The sequence below is a fragment of the Coffea arabica genome, chromosome 1c (assembly GCF_036785885.1).
Source record: "Coffea arabica cultivar ET-39 chromosome 1c, Coffea Arabica ET-39 HiFi, whole genome shotgun sequence".
NCBI lineage: Eukaryota > Viridiplantae > Streptophyta > Magnoliopsida > Gentianales > Rubiaceae > Coffea > Coffea arabica.
The window spans coordinates 6,544,206-6,554,229 of NC_092310.1; the positions used below are offsets into that span (position 1 = coordinate 6,544,206).

The 10,024-nt window shown below is 32.9% G+C and overlaps 1 long non-coding RNA gene across 1 annotated transcript; it reads left to right on the forward strand.

Annotated features, from left to right (window-relative positions):
* The first annotated feature begins 1,619 nt into the window (after positions 1 to 1,619).
* LOC113740941 (uncharacterized) lies at positions 1,620 to 4,914 on the forward strand. Its single transcript, XR_003460558.2, has 4 exons — positions 1,620 to 2,050; positions 3,281 to 3,361; positions 3,509 to 3,545; positions 4,676 to 4,914. It is a non-coding gene; the product is annotated as an uncharacterized lncRNA (long non-coding RNA).
* The last annotated feature ends 5,110 nt before the right edge of the window (positions 4,915 to 10,024 follow it).

Genomic DNA, 10,024 nt, shown 5'->3' on the forward strand with positions numbered 1-10,024 from the left:
ATTTAGAATTAGTGATAACAATTAGTCGTCACTATTTAAAGTGCTTGTTCCTAACTCACTTTCATTAATTCTACTATGCCACCCTAATTTTTTCAATATGGCCCATATGTTGTAAATAAATTTTATTAATTCTATTATGACACCCTAACTTTTACATTTTAGCCCCATATGTGGTAAACTAATCTCATTATCTCTACCATGACACCTTATCTTTTGCAATTTAAGCTCGTATGTGATAAACCGATTTCATTAATTCTAATATGGCACTCTATGCTTTACACTTTAGACTATGTTTTTCATTTGCAAAATGAGGAAAGTATTTTACTAAAAAATGTATACATATTTTATAATTGTTCCAAACTTAGATAATAACTTGTTATAAAGTTAAAATATATCATGGATCCCTGTCTAGTTCTCTTGACAACATATGGAAAATTATTGATTAGCACAGTGTGAAAAAAATGGCAAAGAACAATAAAATTTAATATGAAACTAAGTAAAATCTTGACAATTGCATGACTGGAGTTTATTATTAATTACAATAGTCAAATTATTTATGGTTTTATGAATCGGTACTTGTACCAAATGCATTTAGTCTTTCATGCATGTATTAGCAAACTTTTTGGTTATTTGATCAACTAAATAGATTATTAGGTCTTGTCAAACCACAATTCGTACATAATTGATAAAATTATTAAATTGATACCAAAAATATTTTCATTAAAAGAGTTTTTTTGAATTATAAACATATCTTTAATAAGCTTTTTAGTTTTTGAACATTATTTTTTTTGTACAGATCCTGAAAAAACCTACATTAGGAAAACAAATTATCCAAAAAGACACCAATTTAACCCCATATGTAACACACCAATTTTATTATTTCTATTATGGCACCCTATCTTTTGCAATTTAGCCCCTATTTTTTCATTAGCAATTTGCAGATGGTATCTTAATAAACTATGTATACACATTTTATAATTTTTCCAAACTTAGGTAATAATTTGTTATAAATTCTAAAGATATATCTTTCATTACAATAGTTATATGGCAGATAGGTCTTTTTATTAGATAACTATGTCCCTAAGCCCAAGATAAAAAATTTCACAAATTGCCTATTTAGTCATCAAGACAACATGTATCATTTATGAACCAATACTTGTACCAAATATATTTGACGTTTCATTAGCAAACTATTTTGATTGTTCGATCAACTAAACTGATTGCCAGGTCTTGTCAGATTGTAGTTCATACATGATTGATAGAACCATAAAATGAGTATCAAAACTGTTTTCATTAAAAGAATTTTTTTAGTCATGAATACATTTTTTAACAACCTTTTTATTTTTTGAAGTATTTTTTATTATAAATTAGAAAAAGTCCTATATTAGTAAAAGAAAATTTTAAAAATCTTTGCCCAAACACATTAAATTTTCAAATTCTAAAATTTTAATACAATTTCAGAGTTAAATAAAAAGAAAACTCAAAATAAAAAAAATTAATTACATGTAGATGAGGAAATGAAAATACAAAAATAGGAGAAGGAGGAAGAAAGCATGAATCTTACTGCTAAATAGGAGAAATGCGCATTATTTATACGTAAGAAACTAAGAGCGGCAAACTGAAAAATTGAAGAGGTATGGCGGGCTGAAGGATTTTTCAAAGTACGACATTGGTTGGACACATTCGCATTCTATACCCACAACACTTGACCAAATTTTCATATCCAATTTTATCTTCTCCCCCTCTCCATCCTCTTTACTTAGCCGAAAATGTCCACCTGCTCCACTCTCTCCCTCTACCAAATACATCCATAAATTCATTGGAGTTCGCCATTGTCATCCTTGTCTATGCTACTCCACTAATTAGTTTGAACACTTTGAATTTGGGCAGCTTTATTGACCTCGCACTACCAAAATCCCTAATTCGGTTGTAACACTGGCTTGGTGGCAAGAAATCAGAATTTAGGGCATGAAAATTAGGAGAAAGCTGCAGTTTAGAGCTTGAAACTTGGGGGAAAACAAGAGTTTAGGAATTGAAGGCATGACTTGAGGTATTTTCGATATTTTGTGTCTAATTTTCTATTGCATCGTACATAATCTTAGTGGTTACTTTTGACATTTCGAATCAGGGTTTGTTTAACATGCTGTGATGGTTTTATCTTATGCTTGGTTTCCTTCTATCTATTGTATTTCATTCCTATTCTTTTCCTTTTTTACATCTCATATCATCTTAAAGTCTTGATTTTCAGCTAAAATGTTTTGGAGATTGTGCTACTCAATGATAGTCATTGAATTTGATCTAGTGCAACTGGGTTTCTAGTCGGACCTGGCAGGGCTCCCTTCTATGTTAAATTGGGGGATGGAATCCTTACATTTTTGCTGAAGTTTTTGAAATACGAATAGTCAATTGGTAAATGTCAAAAGCAACTTGAGATTTAATCTTCGTGGGCAGGAGATAAATTGCTTAGGGATGAACGAATATTTTATATAGCAAATTGATAAACAGATTGATGACTTTGGTAATCTTGGAGTCTTATTTTCTTGCCAAAAGATCCAAACTTGTGCTTAAACTTGGGGAGTTTGGAATGTTACTTGGTACTAGCTGAGGTTAGTTTGTATGGGTTGGAGCGAAATAAGGAATTTAAACCAAAAGTCAACTATTTGAAAATACACCTCCTTTTTGAAAACTGTACTTGATACTTTCTCCCTTCAATTGTATTGTGTGGCTTTTGTACCATTTAATTCCATCTCCTCTCATTTGTATTAGCAAGAAAGATTTACTCTGCAACTGCACAATTTGGACATCTTAATTGTTTCAGTGAATTCCAATATTCAAACATTCTCTTTCCAGCTTTTCATGAAAAAAAGCTACTTTGTATTCTCTTCTGTTATGGCCTCTTTTTTTGGGTGTTTATAGTTTAGCTTCTTTTTTGTTTGCTGGTTTCTTGATTTTTGTTCATCGCACTGTCTACACCTGTTATTGCTATATGCAGGTATTCATTCTCTGTCCTTTTTTTTGGGTTTTTATTTTCCCTCATGTAGCTTGTTGTAATGCCTCTGAAAGTACTCTAGGACATTCATCTGATTCTTGGCTTTATATATATATATATATATGTATATATGTATATATATAAAGCTTTATTGTTCAGCTGTGTGTTTAGCTTCTCTGTTGTTCGTGTTTTGCTGCATTGGTTTCTTACAATCTGTTCAACGCACTATCAACTGCTATTTCTTTCTTCAGGCAAGTATTTAATCTCTTGCTCTTTTTCTTGTTGTAGCAGCTACCAAAGTATTGTGGGATATTCCTTGTGGTTCTCTTCTGGTTTACATGTCTTGCATTTTACTCCTTTTATTGTCTGCAGGTATATACTTTATATTTGAATACTTTGGATTTGTTGAATGGTTAACATGCCTCCTTATTTTCTCTGCTATTCGATAATGAATCTGTTTACCCCAATTGCACTTTTTAGTTACTTTCATTGTCTGTCTTGCTTTTTTTTTTTTTTCAGTGTCATTGCTCTTGGTTTGTTGAGGCTTGAGTTTCAGGTACTTCTCTTACTTATAGTTCTATAAGATTAGTTATTTATTTAGGCTTCGAATTTATATTTTTGCTATACCATGTTGTTATTTCTGCATTGGGCATCTTCTTTTTACAAATATGCAGTGGCTGGTTCTGTGTTTCTAAAAATGCATTGTGTTGTTAGCTAGCGAATTTAGCTTATGAAATTGATTATTCATGTTATGGCTTTATTTTTAGTTTGCCAATTTTTTCCATGTATATTTGGCTATAGATTCTGTTTAGTTTGTTCCCTTGCTCATGCATTTATTTTTTAACTTCTTTTACCGCAACTATGCACACTTTATACTAATAATCGTATTACTACCCCTGCCCATTAGTACATATATTGAATTTGAACAAACGAAACAGTCATTCATATATGTATTCTCAATATTAGCTATTTTTTCCCTAATTGCTAATAGAGGCAAGTATTCATAATAAAAACTAAATGACATTCACAGTTTTTACAAATGATTTTCCCATAGTTATGATCGCATTTGCAGATATTGACTTTGGCACTTAATATCATCAAACTATCTACTGAACAGTTTCCCAACTACCTAATTCAATTATTTACCTCAGTAAAGTTTCTTAATATATAGAACAATATTAGAAATTGCTTCTTCACACATATCTAATAGAAGCTTGCTCTTTGACTTCTAACTCATGAAATGGATCACTGTGAAAATATTGGATCATCTAGTCAACCTTCAAGGAATTAACTTTCACCGAGTTCTGGACAAAGATTAATTCAGCAACTAGTATCATCATAGATGAAGCTTGATTTTATTAAAAATTTAACTGAAGAAATGCGCTTCTACCAAGTTGTTACCAAACAAAGCATGAACAAATTTATGCTATCACTTGCTTATATTCCGAATATGTTGGCTAAGCAAATATGTCTAACAAATAAGTTGTTTGGAAATAATTAATAATGTTCTCTTTATTTTGGCTAAAACTCTATTTTGACTGATTCTTTTACTTCTTATCATGTTGACAGTAATTGGAGTCTTGTTTTGTATGACTATTCATTTAAATTTAGTAGTGTAAGGTTGTAATATCATATTTTCTGACTAAAGTCTATTCTAATGCATATAATACTTTATTTTCAATGCAGTCCACCTTGATATTGATCACGAGGAGTCTGTTGGATATGATGATAGAGTGGTTGAAGTCTGACATTGGTGGTGCAATCTATGTTTTAGTTTAGAAATCTAGTACTCTATTTTTTGGAAAGGATATGTATTGGCCATTAGTGCTTGAACTGATTATGTGAGTTTTGGGATCCAATATTTTTGGTTGACTTCTATTTTGATGAATTTACAGATGTTTATGGCCATATATATGAATTTGTGGCTTCATTCTAAATTAATTTTGGTTTTTGTCAATTTGAATGTTCTACTATAATTTATTGGAAATGCTATATTCGTAATGATTAATTTTAACTCTTCAAAACAAAGTTCAGTGACAACTTTCGAAGGTTGTCACTACATGCAAGTTCACTAAGTGACAACTATTCTTGTTACTGAATAATAGGATTGATAGTGACAAATTCAAGTCGTCACTGTAGACTTCAAATTTGTGATGACTTTTGCTACATCTATGACAAAAATATAAGTGAAATGGTGACAAGAAAAGTCATCACAGAATGATATCCATTAGTGATGACTTTCTTCTCGTCATTGAATAACAAGATTCTGTGACAGCTTTTAAAAGGTTGTCACATGGATTCATTTGTGACATAGAATCTGTGACAACCACGTGACAACGGAAAAATTTGTCACTTTATCCATATAATGACGACTTTTTGGCTTTCAATGACGGCTTTTTGTTGTCACAAAAGACCAATTTTCTTGTAGTGTATGTATCTAAAAGATTGGAAATTAAGAAGGTTGCTGGTCAATGCAGTTGGAAATCTTCTCTATGCATTTGGAATGATTATTTACAACTATAAATTGATGTTGTATGCCCCAATGCAATATATGAGTGAAAGAAATGAAAGAAAGAAACAATTGAAACTAGTCTTGTTTCCAAATATTCTTATCAATTCTTGGCCTAATATCCAACAAATCACCATTTGTTAGAGTGTTATTTTGGTGGACACAGATTAATCCATGAATTGATTATAGCAAAATAAAAATCATGGGCATAAGAAATCTGTGGAACTTCTGATCGTCTATATCAAAAAGTGGTCTTATTTCTTGGAGAGTAGGTTTTGCAGGAACGATCAACTCTGCTTCCTTGTGTCTTACTAAGAATTGCATTGCCATTCTTCTTGTTTCTTTTAGGCTAACTAGGAAGGGGGTTTTAGGGGGTGTTAGGTGAATCACAGGGGCTGGGGAACGTTAGCACTGGAAAATAATTGAAACTTTTGTGGGTTAGGTACTACTAAGTGACAGGTTGTCAAACCTGTACTATAATAAATACCTACTCGAGATAAATACAAATTTTGTATATTACAGTGATCAGGGTTGAATCCACAGGGATTGGGGATAATTCGTTTCTTCCAGAGTCCGAAGTATGGGGGGGTTTTGGAGAATATGAAATAACTAATTAACTAACTAATGAAACAACTAATAGAAATAAACAGAAATTAATCAATAATCAATACTACTCTAGTCAAAAGTGCAACTTTTCAGACACGGGCCATTCAACTGATCATCGATGCAAAGATAATTCAATTACTAATTAATAGATTGGTAATAATTGTCATACACGCGATAAACAACCAATCTTTTCTTACTTTTTTGATAGTCAAGGTACGACCATTAACTATTTCCCTAATCACGAAATAACCCTAGGTACGATCAAAAGATTTAATTTTTCGATTGCAATAAGAATTAGAAATGTCCAACCCTAACTAACAAACATGCTACGAGGGTCACTTAAGTTAGATCATACGTTTCCTTAACGTGAAACCAATCACACTAGTTGCCACTGGTATTAATCAATTGAACAATTACGGATTCAATCAATTAATCTGACAGTAGATTATTAGGTTAATTCAAATATCGGACCCTTGACATTCAAATAACATAACAAGCATAAGAAGTTAAATCAGAAAACGTACAAATACCAATGAATAACAGAAATAAATAAAATAATTCGATCTCACAGATGTTTGGAATCGAGTCTTCAAATTGACCTTCGACTAGAAAGCGGAGATTTAGCTACACATGCTCAAGGGAGATCTGCAGGAATCCATCGCTAACCATTGTTTTTTCCCTCAAGACTAATGAAAAGCAACCTAAATTAGCCATGGAGAAACCAAGGACGGCTGTCTTATGTTCCAAAGAATCCCTGACGGGTATTTTACATACGTGCAAGCTAAAAAATATCGAATTACACCCGTTCACTGCAAGTATACAGATCAACTAGTAGTTTAGGGTATATATCGAGTCGATCCCACAGGGAAGAGTGAACAATTACCGGTATTACTAAAGCTTCTCTATTATTTAGACTATCAATGAATTATAACAAATTTAACCTACTGAAATTATACAAAATAACAAATAAAAGCTCCTTAGGTTGTGGTATCCCTAACTACTCATGCAAGTGTTATATTTGGATCATTGAATACTACATCTAGGCTAGTTATGGTGTAATTTCCTTATGCATTTGAATCCTACTTTCGTAGTGAATCAATTATACTTATAACTAATCCATACCTATTCTCATGGTTATGAAATTAGCTACAAGTTCATTTCTTCAGTGAAATTACATGAAATGAATCACTAAAAACCACATAAGTGCACCTCTACTTTCGTGAGTGTACTCCCTATGTTTAGCACTTCTTGAACTAGTGTTAAATCTCAATTTTCATTGCAGAAACAACACCTTAGATAATCACAATTAATGGTACCAGATTAATCATGATTTAAAGAGCCAAAGTGCTAAATAACTTGCTCAAATCATAGCAAACAAATAACCAAATAATAAACACTAACAATCATAGAAAGTTCAACCAAACCCAAGGCTTAAACTTTAGATACACATATTAAACACAAAATCCAGAACTTGTATATTAACTAAACTTGGAATCAAATACAAAAGATAAAGAGTTTGGAAGGAATACAACCCTTGTCACATGAGCTTTCTTCCTTGCCTTCTTCATCCTCCATCTTCATCCTAATCTAGATAATAAACAAGAATGGAAAAGCTACACTACTCTATACTAAGCTAAACTAATACTAGGGAGATGAAAGAGCTACATTTCTGCAGACTCCAAGCTTCTCCCGTATGTCTCTCTTCTTGGATCCCCTCTATCTTCTCTCTCCCTTTTGCAATGAATTTGGCTATTTAATGATGAAAGGTGATAAGTGACTAATTTACGTAATAATTGTATGATATTTTATATTATTTTTAGTCACTTTTGATATATTATTGGAAGAATATGAATCATTTTGGCTATAATTGGTGAAAAATGCTTTTAAGTGATTAAATGAGGTTTTTATCACTTTTTTGTGGGATTTTGTGCATTTTGACAGTTTTGACACATTTTTGTATTTCGGCTATAACATGAGCTACAATGATCGGATTGGGATGATTCTTGAACCCATTTGAAGATAAGAGATAGATCTACAACTTTGGTGAAGACATCTGAATCCAGTTTGAAGGTTTTCCAGGTCAAAAAGCCGAAGTACAGAGTCAATTGCTATTGGTCGAAACTGGAACAAGGCATGGAGCAGGCAAGGGTATTTCCGTCATATCTCAGCCTACACAGATCCAAATGAGGTGATTCTTGATGCATTGGAAAGATAAGTCAAAAGGCTACAACTTTCGTGTTTTAGACATGAGCTGGTTCAGCCTCTAACATCAAGAAAAGATCGGTTGAAGTTGAGACAAAAACAGAGCAAGTGATCCACACTCGGATCCACTATTCATCCGAACCCTCGGCTGTTTCTGGGTTAGTGGATCCGAGCTCGGATCCATACGGATCCGAGGCACTGTAGCAGCTCGGATCACTGTAGCAGCCCAGATTTACTGTAGCAATCCGGCCGGAATTTGGCCGGATTTGTGGCCGGATTCCTGGCCGGATTGTGGTCAGAGAAGTCTGCTTTTTACGCGGAAAACTCAATTTCACCTCCACCAACTCACATGGGATGCTATACATGTGAGAAACATTCCCAGCTGTAAAAGGGAGATGTAATCCTCATTTCTTGACCACCTTTCATCATAAAAGAGCCAAATTCATTGCAAAAGAAAAGAAGGGAGTAGAGAGCAAAAGCAAGGGAGTTCATAGCAGAGTAAGAGAGTGAGCTACGGGAGAAAGCTTGAAGCTGCAGAAATGTAGCTCTTTCATCTTCCTAGTGTTAGTTTCCATTCTTGTTTATTATCTAGATTAGGATGAAGATGGAGGATGAAGAAGGCAAGGAAGAAAGCTCATGTGACAAGGGTTGTATTCCTTCCAAACTCTTTATCTTTTGTATTTGATTCCAAGTTTAGTTAATATACAAGTTCTGGATTTTGTGTTCATTATGTGTTTCTAAAGTTTATACCTTGGGTTTGGTTGAACTTTCTATGATTGTTAGTGTTAATTGTTTGGTTATTTGATTGCTACGATTTGAGCAAGTTATTTAGCACTTTGGCTTCTTAAATCATGATTAATCTGGTACCATTGATTGTGATTATCTAAGGTGTTGTTTCTGCAATGAAAATTGAGATTTAACACTAGTTCAAGAGGTGCTAAACATAGGGAGTACACTCACGAAAGTAGAGGTGCACTTATGTGGTTTTTAGTGATTCATTTCATGTAATTTCATTGAAGAAATGAAATTGTAGCTAATTTCATAACCATGAAAATAGGTATGAATTAGTTATGAGTATAGTTGATTCACTACGAAAGTAGGTTTCACATGTTTAAGGAAATTACACCATAACTAGCCTAAATGTAGTATTCAATGATCCAAATGTAGCACTTGCATGAGTAGTTAGGGATACCACAACCTAAGGAGCTTTTATTTGTTATTTTCTTGCATAAGTTCAGTAGATTTTACTTGTTATAATTTATTGATAGTCTAAATAATAGAGAAGCTTTAGTAATACCGGTAATTGTTCACTCTTCCTTGTGGGATCGACCCGATATATACCCTAAACTACTAGTTGATCTGTATACTTGCAGTGAACGGGTGTAATTCGGTTTTTTTTTTAACTTGTACGTATGTAAAATACCCGTCAAGTTTTTGGCGCCGTTGCCGGGGAAGATTTGGCAATATCGGTGTGAAGAGCAACTTTATTAGTTTAGACATAATATTAGTTATAATGTGAATGTTATTTTCTGTTATTTTTGTATTTTATGTGTATGTGTTTCATTACCTATTTTTCTTACTAATTTTGCTTTTGAGGTTGTTTAAAAGCAATTTTAGGTAATGAGAAGGGTAGGTCAATTTGGAGGACAATGCTTGAGAAATGGAGGTTTGGCAATGAATGGTTGCCTAGTGCAAAGCTCCTTCAACAGAGGTAACCA